This window comes from Herpailurus yagouaroundi, unplaced genomic scaffold (assembly GCF_014898765.1).
Source record: "Herpailurus yagouaroundi ecotype Mexico unplaced genomic scaffold, PumYag 67416, whole genome shotgun sequence".
In the NCBI taxonomy this organism is placed as follows: domain Eukaryota; kingdom Metazoa; phylum Chordata; class Mammalia; order Carnivora; family Felidae; genus Herpailurus; species Herpailurus yagouaroundi.
In genome coordinates, this window is record NW_024420231.1 from 353,099 (window position 1) to 365,518 (window position 12,420).

At 35.4% G+C, this 12,420-nt stretch overlaps 2 long non-coding RNA genes across 2 annotated transcripts in view; one reads left to right on the forward strand and one right to left on the reverse strand.

Moving 5' to 3' along the window:
• Window positions 1–3,819, forward strand: part of LOC121024984 (uncharacterized) — a 162,616-nt gene extending 158,797 nt beyond the window's left edge. Inside the window, exon 2 of the long non-coding RNA XR_005787901.1 lies at window positions 3,748–3,819. This is a non-coding gene — a long non-coding RNA (uncharacterized LOC121024984). The remainder of the gene's footprint in view (window positions 1–3,747) is intronic.
• Window positions 1–12,420, reverse strand: part of LOC121024983 (uncharacterized) — a 710,013-nt gene that overhangs the window by 278,459 nt on the left and 419,134 nt on the right. The gene's annotated exons all lie outside the window — the stretch shown is intronic.

Here is a 12,420-nt window from a genome sequence, read left to right on the forward strand (position 1 = left end):
TTATAGCAGTGTTTTGAAACTTTTAGATCAAACATAACCCAATTAGGTTGGTATTTGATTAAACTGAACTGCCACTTCACTGATGTGTTTAAATAAATCAACATTAATATGCTTTTACTACAGTAAATAAAGTTACGTGTATATAGTTGAAATGTCAATATCGACACATGGCTCTTGAAAATTAAGTACTCCATGCATTCTGAATAATGAATCCAGTATTAATTTGGGGAAAGTTGTTGATTTCTTTTTTTTTCTTTTTGCAGCTTTCATTATTTTTTTTATTTATATATGAAATTTATTGTCAAATTGGTTTCCATACAACACCCAGTGCTCATCCCAAAAGGTGCCCTCCTCAATACCCATCACCCACCCTCTCCTCCATCCCACCCCCCATCAAACCTCAGTTTGTTCTCAGTTCTCAACAGTCTCTTATGCTTTGGCTCTCTCCCACTCTAACCTCTTTTTTTTTTTTTCCTTCCCCTCCCCCATGGGTTCCTGTTAAGTTTCTCAGGATCCACATAAGAGTGAAACCATATGGTATCTGTCTTTCTCTGTATGGCTTATTTCACTTAGCATCACACTCTCCAGTTCCATCCACGTTGCTACAAAAGGCCATATTTCATTTTTTCTCATTGCCACGTAGTATTCCATAGTGTATATAAACCACAATTTCTTTATCCATTCATCAGTTGATGGACATTTAGGCTCTTTCCATCATTTGGCTATTGTTGAGAGTGCTGCTATGAACATTGGGGTACAAGTGCCCCTATGCATCAGTACTCCTGTGTCCCTTGGATAAATTCCTAGCAGTGCTATTGCTGGGTCACTCTTATGTGGATCCTGAGAAACTCAACAGGAACCCATGGGGGAGGGGAAGGAAAAAAAAAAAAGAGGTTAGAGTGGGAGAGAGCCAAAGCATAAGAGACTGTTGAGAACTGAGAGCAAACTGAGGGTTGATGGGGGGTGGGAGGGAGGAGAGGGTGGGTGATGGGTATTGAGGAGGGCACCTTTTGGGATGAGCACTGGGTGTTGTATGGAAACCAATTTGACAATAAATTTCATATATAAAAAATATATATAAAAAGTGCTATGTGTGTATAAATGAAGAGTGATCCCAAGTGACTGAGACTGGAAAAAGACTGGGTATAGACAGTCAGTGGTCTTTGAGATGGACTTCCCTTAAGAGATTTTAAAAGGCAAAAAATGGGAATTGGGAGAAGAATTTAATATAGGGTACAGAATGAATGAATGAATGAATGAATGAATGAATGAATGAATACTTTGGTCCATATTCTTTGGAGAGTAGGTTCTGTTTAGGGAGAAAATGAGAGAGAGACTTGGGAAGGTAAGATAGAATAATATCAGCCTGTATTTCTTAAAAAAATATGAAGATAACACTATCATAAAGTAAAATTTCAAATGGCACAAAAGAGAACACAATAAAAAGTGATCTCCTATGCTAGATCTGTTACCCAAGAGTGAAATTTATCATTTTTAATCATTTATTGTGCATTTTCAAATTGTCACATATATATGCATATATACATATATACATACATGCATAATATATATGCACTCTATATTATATATATATATATATATATATATATATATATATGTATTCTTTTCTTCACAAGTGGGGATATATTGTATGCACTGTTCCATATTTTGATATTTTCTTTACTTAGCATATCTTGTAAATATTTTCCTATCAGCATAAATCTACTTTAGTCTTCTTATAGACTACATAATAGCACTCTCTGCATGTTCATATTTTATTTCATCAGATTCTTGTTGATGAACATTTAGCTTACTTTGTCTTTTGTTTTTACAAACAATGCTGCAAATAACACCCTTGAACATACATCTGTGCACAGATGTATATCTATAGCAGGATTTCTCAACTTCAGCACAATTGACACTTTTGGTCAGATAATTTTCTGTTGTAGGGTGTTCTATATATTGTAGGATGTTTAGTAATATCTCTGGCCTCTATCCACTAGATTCTAGTAGCACCCCCTGCACTGTTACAACAATCAAAAGTGTCTCCAAACATTGCCAAATGCCCTCTTGGGGCCAAGTCACCCAAAGTTGAATATTACCAATCAGTAGGACAAATTTCTAGTAATGGATTTGCTTCTAACTATGTTATACATTCACTTTCCAACACTACATGTTATCAAAATGTAATACTTATTACTCACGTTAATTTGCATTTATTCATGAGTGAAACTGAAAGTTTTTTCCTAAGTGTATAAGCCATTTGTGATTCTTTTTCATGGAATTGTTGGTTATCTGCTCTCTTTTGCATAGAATGGCGATATTCTTTGATTCATAACAATACAAATTAATAGCGTTTTATCTGTCACATATGTTGCAAAATATCCTTCAGCTTTTGCCTTTGATCACTGTATTTTTTCTGTGCAGAACTTTATTTTTATTTTTTTCTGTGCAGAATTTAAAATTTTATATAGTAACATTTACTAATATTTACTACTAGAGTTTCTATATTTAGTTTCTTAGGCCTTTCATATTTTAAGACACCTACTCTCATCCATAGCCAGTGTTTACTTCTAATACTTTTACATTTTATTTATTTCATTTTCAAATCTATGATCTTTCTGAAATTAGTTCTGGTATGCAAAATGAGATATGGAGTTTTTATTTACATTTTTCTCCTTAAATGGGAGGTCAATTTCAACATAATTTTCTATTTTGCTATAACTCTTTAATTATATTAATATTTGGTCTATTGGTGGGATAAAAAAATCTGTTTATTTGATATGTCTTCCAATTCCTATACCTAAATTACTATGGTTTATAATGTATATTATAAAGTTAATCCTTATTTATAACTCCTACTTCTAATAATTTTCCTACTTATCCTCACATGTTTATTTTCATATTTTATATGCACTTTGGAATAATTATGCCTTCAAGCTACAGTGGGAAATTGCATAGTTGCAACATACACTGACTGGCCTGCAAAACCTAAAATATTTACTACATTTTCCTTTATAGAAAATGTCTACCAACTATGACCTAAAGGGATGGTTCTGTACCTTGTGTGGGGGGCAATTTTAAAAACACTCATACTAGAGTCCCATAATATACCCTAGGTTGGGGTCCATACATGAGAGTTTTTTCTTTAAAGGATCCTACTTGATTCCAAGGATATCTAGTTTGCCATATTGTCCAAACTGACTAATATTCCTGAATCATATCTGCATGCCTTTGATGTTGATTTAAGTAGAGAGATACGTAGAGAGTTATTTCTTCTTTTTCTTGTATATATAAGAAATTAATCTCTGGTATGTTGTAGTACCATGATAAAGGTAGGTAATGCAATATAAAATGACAAGTCAACCATTAGGCTATTTCTTAAGTAAAGCCAAAGTAAATTGTTTTCTATGAAGCTTTTGTTTAGGAATTGGCTGAAATGAATGAATACAAATAATATTGGCTCTGTAAAGCAGTTATTTGACAGTTTTAAAACCCAACCTGGAATGATAAATGAATTTTGAAAAACACAATCAAATTTCACAGATCACTGAAAATACCTGTTAATCTATCATAGATTCATGAAGAATAGTATCTGATTGCATAATTGCACACATGCCCACACACACACACACACACACACACAAACACACATGCACACATACATCCTACCGTTGTTATGGTATGTGTAGAAATTGAATCCTATGTATTTGAAAGTTACTTACCTTTATGTTTTGTTATTTGCAGATACCCTGTGTATTCTTAAGTCTTATGGAAAAAGCCTCTTAAAGCAGAATTGCAAGAAACTTTGTGTCAAAAAAAATTAGAATGAAAGTGGAAGAAACATGGAAGAGTAAAAAAAAAAGTAGGTATTTTGTTTCTCTTCTGATCCAATTTAAACGCCAAACTTAAAAGCATCATCTATTTAAGGACTTATACAGACTGGCCCATTGAAGGTAGAGGACACTGCTGATATGTTATTTGGGTGCAGGGGCATGGAATATATTTACTGGCCCTAAGGGCACAATAAAATCCAGGAGATATTTCTAAGTGGGGATGGCAGGTGAGGGTATTGACCCATTAATGTTCATGAGAAACACCTAGATGTCAGAATGTTCTCGATAAAGCCATACTAATGTGTGCAGGATATGCTCAGGATTCCTGAAGGAAATGACTTCTTGTTATGCAAATAACATTACTATATAAGATGTGTGAGATTACATATGAATAGTTAGATTTATAATGAAATCTCCTGGTCAGGAAAGTAAATATAAATGCTAACTACTGCTTTAAGACTATTCAAGGTAAGGGGGGTTCAAGATGGGGGCATAGAATAATCCTAAAGCCACCTCCTTCCACAAACATAACAAACCCAAAGCTGCATATGGAACAATTCCCTCTGAAAAGGACCTAAAAGATAGCTGAACAGTGCCCCAAACAAAGGATAAAAAGGCCACTTTGAGATGGGTAGGAAAATCAAAGACATGGTCTTGCAAAAAAACCCACCTCAGATGTGGTAACCCACAATCCAGACGGATCTCATATACAAAGATTGTCAATGAGGAGCAAGAGGTTTATGTCACATTTCAGGCACCCTAACCCTGGGAACTCACTAATGAGACAAGTCCCTAAAGCATCTGGCATTGAAAACCAATGAAGCTTACTTCTAGGAGAACCATGGGGCTATAGGAAATGGAAAATCTATTCCCAAAGGGCTCATGCACAGACACATTGACCCCAGGACCCAGTGCAAAAGTAACAATTTGAAAGAGATCTAGACCATATGTGAAGGAGACTCATTTGTTAATCTTAAAGCATCTGCCAAAGAGGCAGGGACCTGTTAGGACTCTTTCCAGGAACAGAGGTACTGGCTGATACCATTTTTGCATTCTTCTTCTTCCAAGTTACTGATGTTGATGCAGGCTAGTGCCATTTTTTGCATTCCACTGCCCTTAGTGTGCTAACTCTGGTGGGAGTGGTCTGCTAAGGCCCCAGGATGCTGACACCCCAACCAAGCATGCCACAGCAGGGCAGCCCAGTACCCTGTCACTGTTCATGACACCTACAACCCACTCCACCTCAGCCCAGAGCCCAGCCCCACCAAAGCCAGGTCAGCCAAGCACTCTGATGTAACAGCTGCAGATTGCCCCACTAGTTTAGTCAGCTGAGTACCTGGTTCTTGAGCACCATAGTGGCAGCAGGCCTTGACGTGACTGCAGCCCCTTGAGTACAGGGGATGTCTCTTGAGTACCTGGCTCCAGTGGCCAGTAGGAAATTGTATTTCTGGGCCCCATAGTTCTGAAACAATTGCAGAGACAGTCTTTGGCAAGCTACCACCTCCAGAGTACTTCACAAACATCAAATTGAAACATATCCCCAGTCTTTATGTGAAAAAGGCTTATTTTATTATCCTGGAGCTTCAATCTGAAGGGCAGGCTTCAGGTTTGCCACACACCCAGAAGGTACAGAGATGCCCCCAGGGAACATGAGCAGGAAGACAACATATTAGTGTCCTCCCTTGTCCTTGCCATAGGTTACAGATACTACCAGCCATTGGGTCAATGAAGAAATCAATGGAGAAATAAAAAAAAAAAATATCTGGAGATAAATGAAAATATATCAGTTTCAAACATAACAGTTTGAAATGTATGGGATGCAACAAAACACTTTTAAGAGGGAAGTTTATAGTTACATACGCTTACGTTAAGAAATTAGAAAAAATCTCAAATAATCTAACTTTGTACGTAAAAGAACTAGAAAAAGAAGAAGCCCAAACATAATACAATAAAGGAAATAATAAATAACAGAGCAGAAATAAATGAAATAGAAGCTAAAAAGGTAATAGAAAAGATCAATGAAATTAAGAGCTGGTTCTTCCAAAAGATAAACAAAATTAACAAAACTATCTAGACTCATCAAGAAAAAAGAGAGAGAGGGCTCAAATAAATAAAAACAGGAATAAAAGAACTTACAACTGATTACCACAGAAATACAAACGATCATAAAAGACTACTCTGAAAAAATATTGGTCAAAAAACTGGACAACCTACAAGAAATGGATAAATTCCTAGAAGCATACAATCTTCCAAGACTGACTCAAGAAGAAATAGAAAATCAGAATAGATTGATTACTAGCAAGGATATTGAATCAGTAATGAAAATCCTCCCAAAAAACTAAAGTCTAGGACCAGATAGTTTCACTGGTGAATTCTATCAAACATTCGAAGATTTATTACCTATGTTTCTCAAACTCTTCCAAAAAACTGAAGAGGAAAGAATACTTCCAAACTTATTTTATGAGGTCAACATTACCCTGATATCAAAACCAGACAGGAACACTATGAAAAAATAAAATTATAGGCCAATATCCCTGATGAACATAGATGCCAAAATCCTTAACAAAATACTAGCAAACCAAATTCAACAATACATTAAAAGGATGATACACTGTGATCAGGTAGGATTTATTCCAAAGATGCAAGGATGGTTCAACATCTGCAAACCAATGTGATATACTGCATTAACAGAATGAATGATAAAAATCATATGATCATCTCAATAAAATGCAGAAAAATAATTTACAAAACTCAACATCCATTTATGATAAAAACTCTCAACAAAGTGGATATAGAGGGAATGTACCTCAACATAATAAAGGCCTTATATGAGAAACCCACCACTAACATCATATTCAATGGTGAAAATCTCAAAGCTTTTCCTCTGAGATAAGAAATAAGACAAGGATGCCTATTCTTGCCACTTTCATTCAATAAAGTATTGGAAGTCCTAGCCACAGCAGTAAGTCAAGAAAAAGAAACAAATGTATCCAAATATAAAGAGAAGAAATAATATTGTGATGGCATGATACTACATATATATAAACCCCTAAAGATTCCACCCCCCAAAAAAAACTGAGAATAAATGAATTCAGTAAATTTGCAGGATATAAAATCAATATACAAAAATCTGTTTCATCTTTATACACTAATAACAAGCTACCAGAGAAATTAATAACCATGTTTACAATTGCATCAAAAAGAATAAATTTGCAGATGTTGAACCTTCTTTGAATCTTTGGAATAAATCCTGCTTGATCACAGTTTATTGTTGAATTTGGTTTGCTAGTATTTTGTTGAGGATTTTGGCATCTATGTTCATCAGGGGTATTGGCCTATAATTTTATTTATTTATTTTTTCATAGTGCTCCTGTCTGGTTTTGATATCAGGGTAATGTTGGCCTCATAAAATAAGTTTGGAAGTATTCTTTCCTCTTCAGGTTTTTGGAAGAGTGTGAGAAGCATAGGCGATAAGTCTTCTCTGAATGTGTGATAGAATTCACCAGGAATAAATTTAACTAAGAAGATGAAAGACCTGTATACTGAAAATGACAAGACACCGATGGCACAAAAATGAAGATAGAACAAATAAATGGAAAGATATTTCATGCTCATGGACTGGAAGAATTAATATTGTTAAAATGTCCATACTACCCAAAGCAATCTACAGGTTCAATGCAATCCCTATGAAAACCCCAAAGATATTTTCCACAGAACTAGAAAAAATAATCCTAAAGGTTTTATAGAACCACAAAAGATCTTAAATAGCCAAAGAGATCTCGAGAAAGAAGAATAAAACTTGGGGTTTTGTACTCTCTGATTTCAAACTATACTACAAAGCTATAGTAATCACAATATTATGGCATTAGCATAAAAACAGATGCATATATCATTGAAACAGAATAGAGTTACTAGAAATAAACGCACACATATATAGTCAATTAATTTACAACAAAAGAGGAAAGAATATACAATGGGGAAACAGTCTCTTCAATAAATGCTGCTGGGAAAACTGGACAGCCACATCAAAAGAATGATACTAGACTACTATCTTATGCCATACACAAAAATTAACTTGAAGTAGATTAAAGACTTGAATGTAGGACCTAAAACCATAAAATTCCTAGGAGAAAACAGGGCAGTAAGCTCCTTGAAATCATTCTTAGCAATGTTTTTGTGGATCTGATGCCAAGGTAAGGGAAACAAAAGCAAAAATAAACAAATGGGATGACACCAAACAAAAAGATACTGAACAGTGAAAGAAACCATCAACAAAATGAAAAGGCAACCTGCTGAATGTGGGAAGATATTTGCAAAACCTATATTTGATAAGGGATTAACATCCAAAACATAAAAAAAAAATACAACTCAACAACAACAACAAAAAAACAAACAACTTGATTTAAAAATGGGAAGAGGATCTTAATAGAGATTTTTCCAAAGAAGACATGCATATGCCCAACAGTCACATGAAAAGTTCTTCAACATCACTAAAGTATCAGGGGAATGCAAGCCAAAATCACAATGAGATACCACCCTACACATGTGAGATTGGTTATTATAAAAAAGACAAGAAAAAGCAAGTGTTAGAGAGGATGTGGAGAAAAGGAAACCCTGTTGGTGGGAATGTAAACTGGTGCAGCCACCATGGAAACCAGTAAGGAGATTTCCCCAAAAATTAAAAATATAACTACCATATATGACACATATATTGCACTTCTGGATATTTTCCCAAAGAATATGAAAACACCAATCCAAAAAGGTATATGTACCCATATTACCCCTATGTTTATTGCAACATTATTCACAATAGTCAAGATATGGAAATAACCTAAGTGTCTATGGATGAACATATAAAGAAGATATGGTGTGTGTGTGTGTGTATACATACACACACACACACACATACATACATACATACATACATACATATAATGGAAAACTATTCAGGCATAAAAAAAAGAAAGAAAATTTGCCATTTATGAGAACATGGATGAACCTTGATGGTATTATGCTAAGTAAAATAAGTCAGATGGAGGAGGACAAATACCTTATAATATCATTTATGTGAAGAATCTAAAGAACAAAACAAAGATATAAAACAAAACAAAAACAAACAGATACAGAGAATAGGTTGGTCGTTACCAGGGGGAAGGCATTGGAGGGCGAGCAAAATAGGTGCAGTGGCTGAATTGAATGGTGATAGTTGGTAAGTAGACTCATGGTGATGATCACTTTGTACTGTATACAAACATCAAATTATAATACCATATACCTGAAACTTATATAATGTTATATACCAATTTTATCTCGATAAAGACTATTGAAATTTTTCTTAATCAAATAATATAAACATACTTTTTATAAGTTTTTAAAAAGAAAGCCCAACATATACCTACTAAAACCTGGAAAAGTCTATCATAGCTCAGTTAAATCTAGATCTCATTTCTGAAATACCATGGCTACCACTAACAATATACCACCAGATTCAGCAAAGTGTTCAATATCTGTTCACCCAAGGACTGTGCGTGCTTTGATTCTGCTAGGCTGCCACATGTACTGATGAGAACTGGTTAACATTAGTACCTCTCCAGGATTAAGAAACCCAGACAAGTAATGATAATTATTAACAATGACCAATGGCCCAGCATTTGTATAAACATTTTAGAAGACAGAGAAAATGAGATAACAGCTATCTAGCATTCCTAGAATGTAAGAGTAAATGCCCTATTTGGTAGTTAGAGCTTGTAACATCAGCCTCAGTGTCTAAATAGTGGATCCAGACACCACACCTTCACAGAAGGTGAATGAATAATGAAGCTGGGAGGCGGAGATTGTAATGTTATCCCAGGATTGTGGAGAGAAGCAGTAAGAAAAGCACAGTTAAAATCTTTAAAACAGCACCTTCCATTATCCTTAAATTAGGATGTTGACGTGTCTTATCCTTGTAAATGTCCTAATGACATATATCAAAAATGAAGTTCTCTCAATCTCAACCCTAAAGTGTCCTTCCCTTATTTAGAGGAGATTTACATAAAGCATTTAGCACGGTTCCTGGTACAAACTATGCACTAAATGGCCTTGGTGGTGGTTTTCATTAGGAGCAGCTGCTGATTTAGAATTTCCTATTCTCTGCAATTGGGGAAAATTTTTCTTCTTACCAGGGCTTCCTCTTAAGACTTTCCATTTCTCCTTATAGAGAAGAAGGTGATAAGCCTAGAAAAAAATTCCTAAAATACCAGTCACTCTGAAGAAGTCTACTTAGGCTCACTGTATTAATGGTCTTTACCTTTAGCACATGGCAAAAATCTTGGCAAAATATCAGCTTCCAAGTGTATTTATTTAACTTCAAAATCATTTGGGGCCTATATTAGGAGACAGATTTTATCATGTCAATGTTTTTAGAACTCCGTGGTCCAACAGTGAATTAGGAGAAAGCAAGGTGGCTGGAAACATTCTGAAGCAAGCTGAACCAAACCCTTAATTTCTGTAGAGTGCATTAAAAATATCCCCATTGAGGATGATATTAATATTGTGTTGTCCATATATGACTTTTATGATCTCAAGGTATGATCCTTCTATCCCTACTTTCTTGAGGGTTTTTATCAAGAAAGGATGCTGTATTTATTTTGTCAAATGTTTTCTCTGCATCTATTGAGAGGATCATATGGTTCTTGTCCTTTCTTTTATTGATGTGATGAATCACGTTAATTGTTTTGTGGATATTGAACCAGCCCTGCATCCCAGGTATAAATCCCCCTTGGTCATGGTAAATAATTTTTTAAATGTATCGTTGGATCCAGTTGGCTAATATCTTGTTGAGGATTTCTGCATCCATGTTCATCAGGGAAATTGGTCTATAGTTCTCCTTTTTACTGGGGTCTTTGTCTGGGTTTGGAATGAAGGTAATGCTGGCTTCATAGAAAGAGTTTGGAAGGTTTCCTTCCATTTCTATTTTTTGGAACTGAGAGCTTTCCCCCTAAGGTCAGGAACAAGACAGGGATGTCCACTCTTGCCACTGTTATTCAACATACTATTGGAAGTCTTAGCGTCTGCAATCAGACAACACAAAAAAATAAAAGGCATCCCAATCCGCCAAGAGGAGGTCAAACTTTCACTCTTCGCAGATGACATGATACTCTATGTGGAAAACCCAAAATATTCTATCAAAAAACTGCTAGAATTGACTAATGAATTCCCCAAAGTCTCAGGATACAAAATCAATGCACAGAAATCAGTTGCATTCCTATACACCAACAATGAAGCTACAAAAAGAGAAATCAAGGAATCGATCCCATTTACAGTTGCACAAAAAAAACATAAAATACCTAGGAATAAATCTAACCAAAGAGATGAAAAATCTATACACTGAAAACTATAGAAAGCTTATGAAAGAAATTGAAGAAGACACACACACAAAAAAAAAAAAAAAAACGGAAAAAGATTCCATGCTCCTGGAGAGGAAGAACAAATATTGTTAAAATGTCATACTACCCAAAGCAATCTACATATAAAATTTAATCCCTATCAAAGTAACACCAGCATTCTTCACAGAGCTAGAACAAATAATCCCAAAATTTGTATGAAACCAGAAAAGACCCCGAATAGCCAAAGCAATCTTGAAAAAGAAAACCAAAGCAGGAGGCATCACAATCCCAGACTTCAAGCTATATTACAAAGCTGTAATCATCAAGACAATATGGTACTGGCACAAGAACAGACACTCTGATCAATGGAAGAGAATAGAGAACCCAGAAATGGACCCACAAACGTATGGCCAACTAATCTTTGACAAAGCAGGAAAGAATATCCAATGAAATAAAGACAGTCTTTTCAGCAAATCATATTGGGAAAACTGGACAGCGACATGAAGAAGAATGAGCCTGGACCACTTTCTTGTACCATACACAAAAATAAACGCAAAATGGATGAAAGACCTAAATGTGAGACAGGAAGCCATCAAAATCCTCGAGGAGAAAGCAGGCAAAAACCTCTTTGATCTTGGCTTCAGCACCTTCTTACCTAACATGTCTCTGGAGGCAAGGGAAACAAAAGCAAAACTGAACTACTGGGACCTCATCAAAATAAAAAGCTTCTGCACAGCAAAGGAAACAGAAAAACTAAAAGGCAACCGACAGAATGGGAGAAGATATTTGCAAATGACATATCAGATAAAAGGTTAGTATCCAAAATTTATAAAGAACTCACCAAACTCAACAGCCACAAAACAAATAATCCAGTGAAGAAATGGGCCAAAGACATAAATAGACACTTCTCCAAGGAAGACATCCAGATGGCCAACCAACACATGAAAAAATGCTCAACATCACTCATCAGGGAAATACAAATCAAAATCACAATGAGATATCACCTCACACCTGTCAGAATGGCTAACATTAACAACTCAGGCATCAACAGATGTTGGCGAGGATGCGGAGAAAGAGGATCTCTTTTGCATTGTTGGTGGCAATGAAAGTTGGTGCAGCCACCCTGGAAAACAGTATGGAGGTTCCTCAAAAAACTAAAAACAGAACTACCCTACGACCCAGCAATTGCGCTACTAGGCATTTATCCAAAGGATACA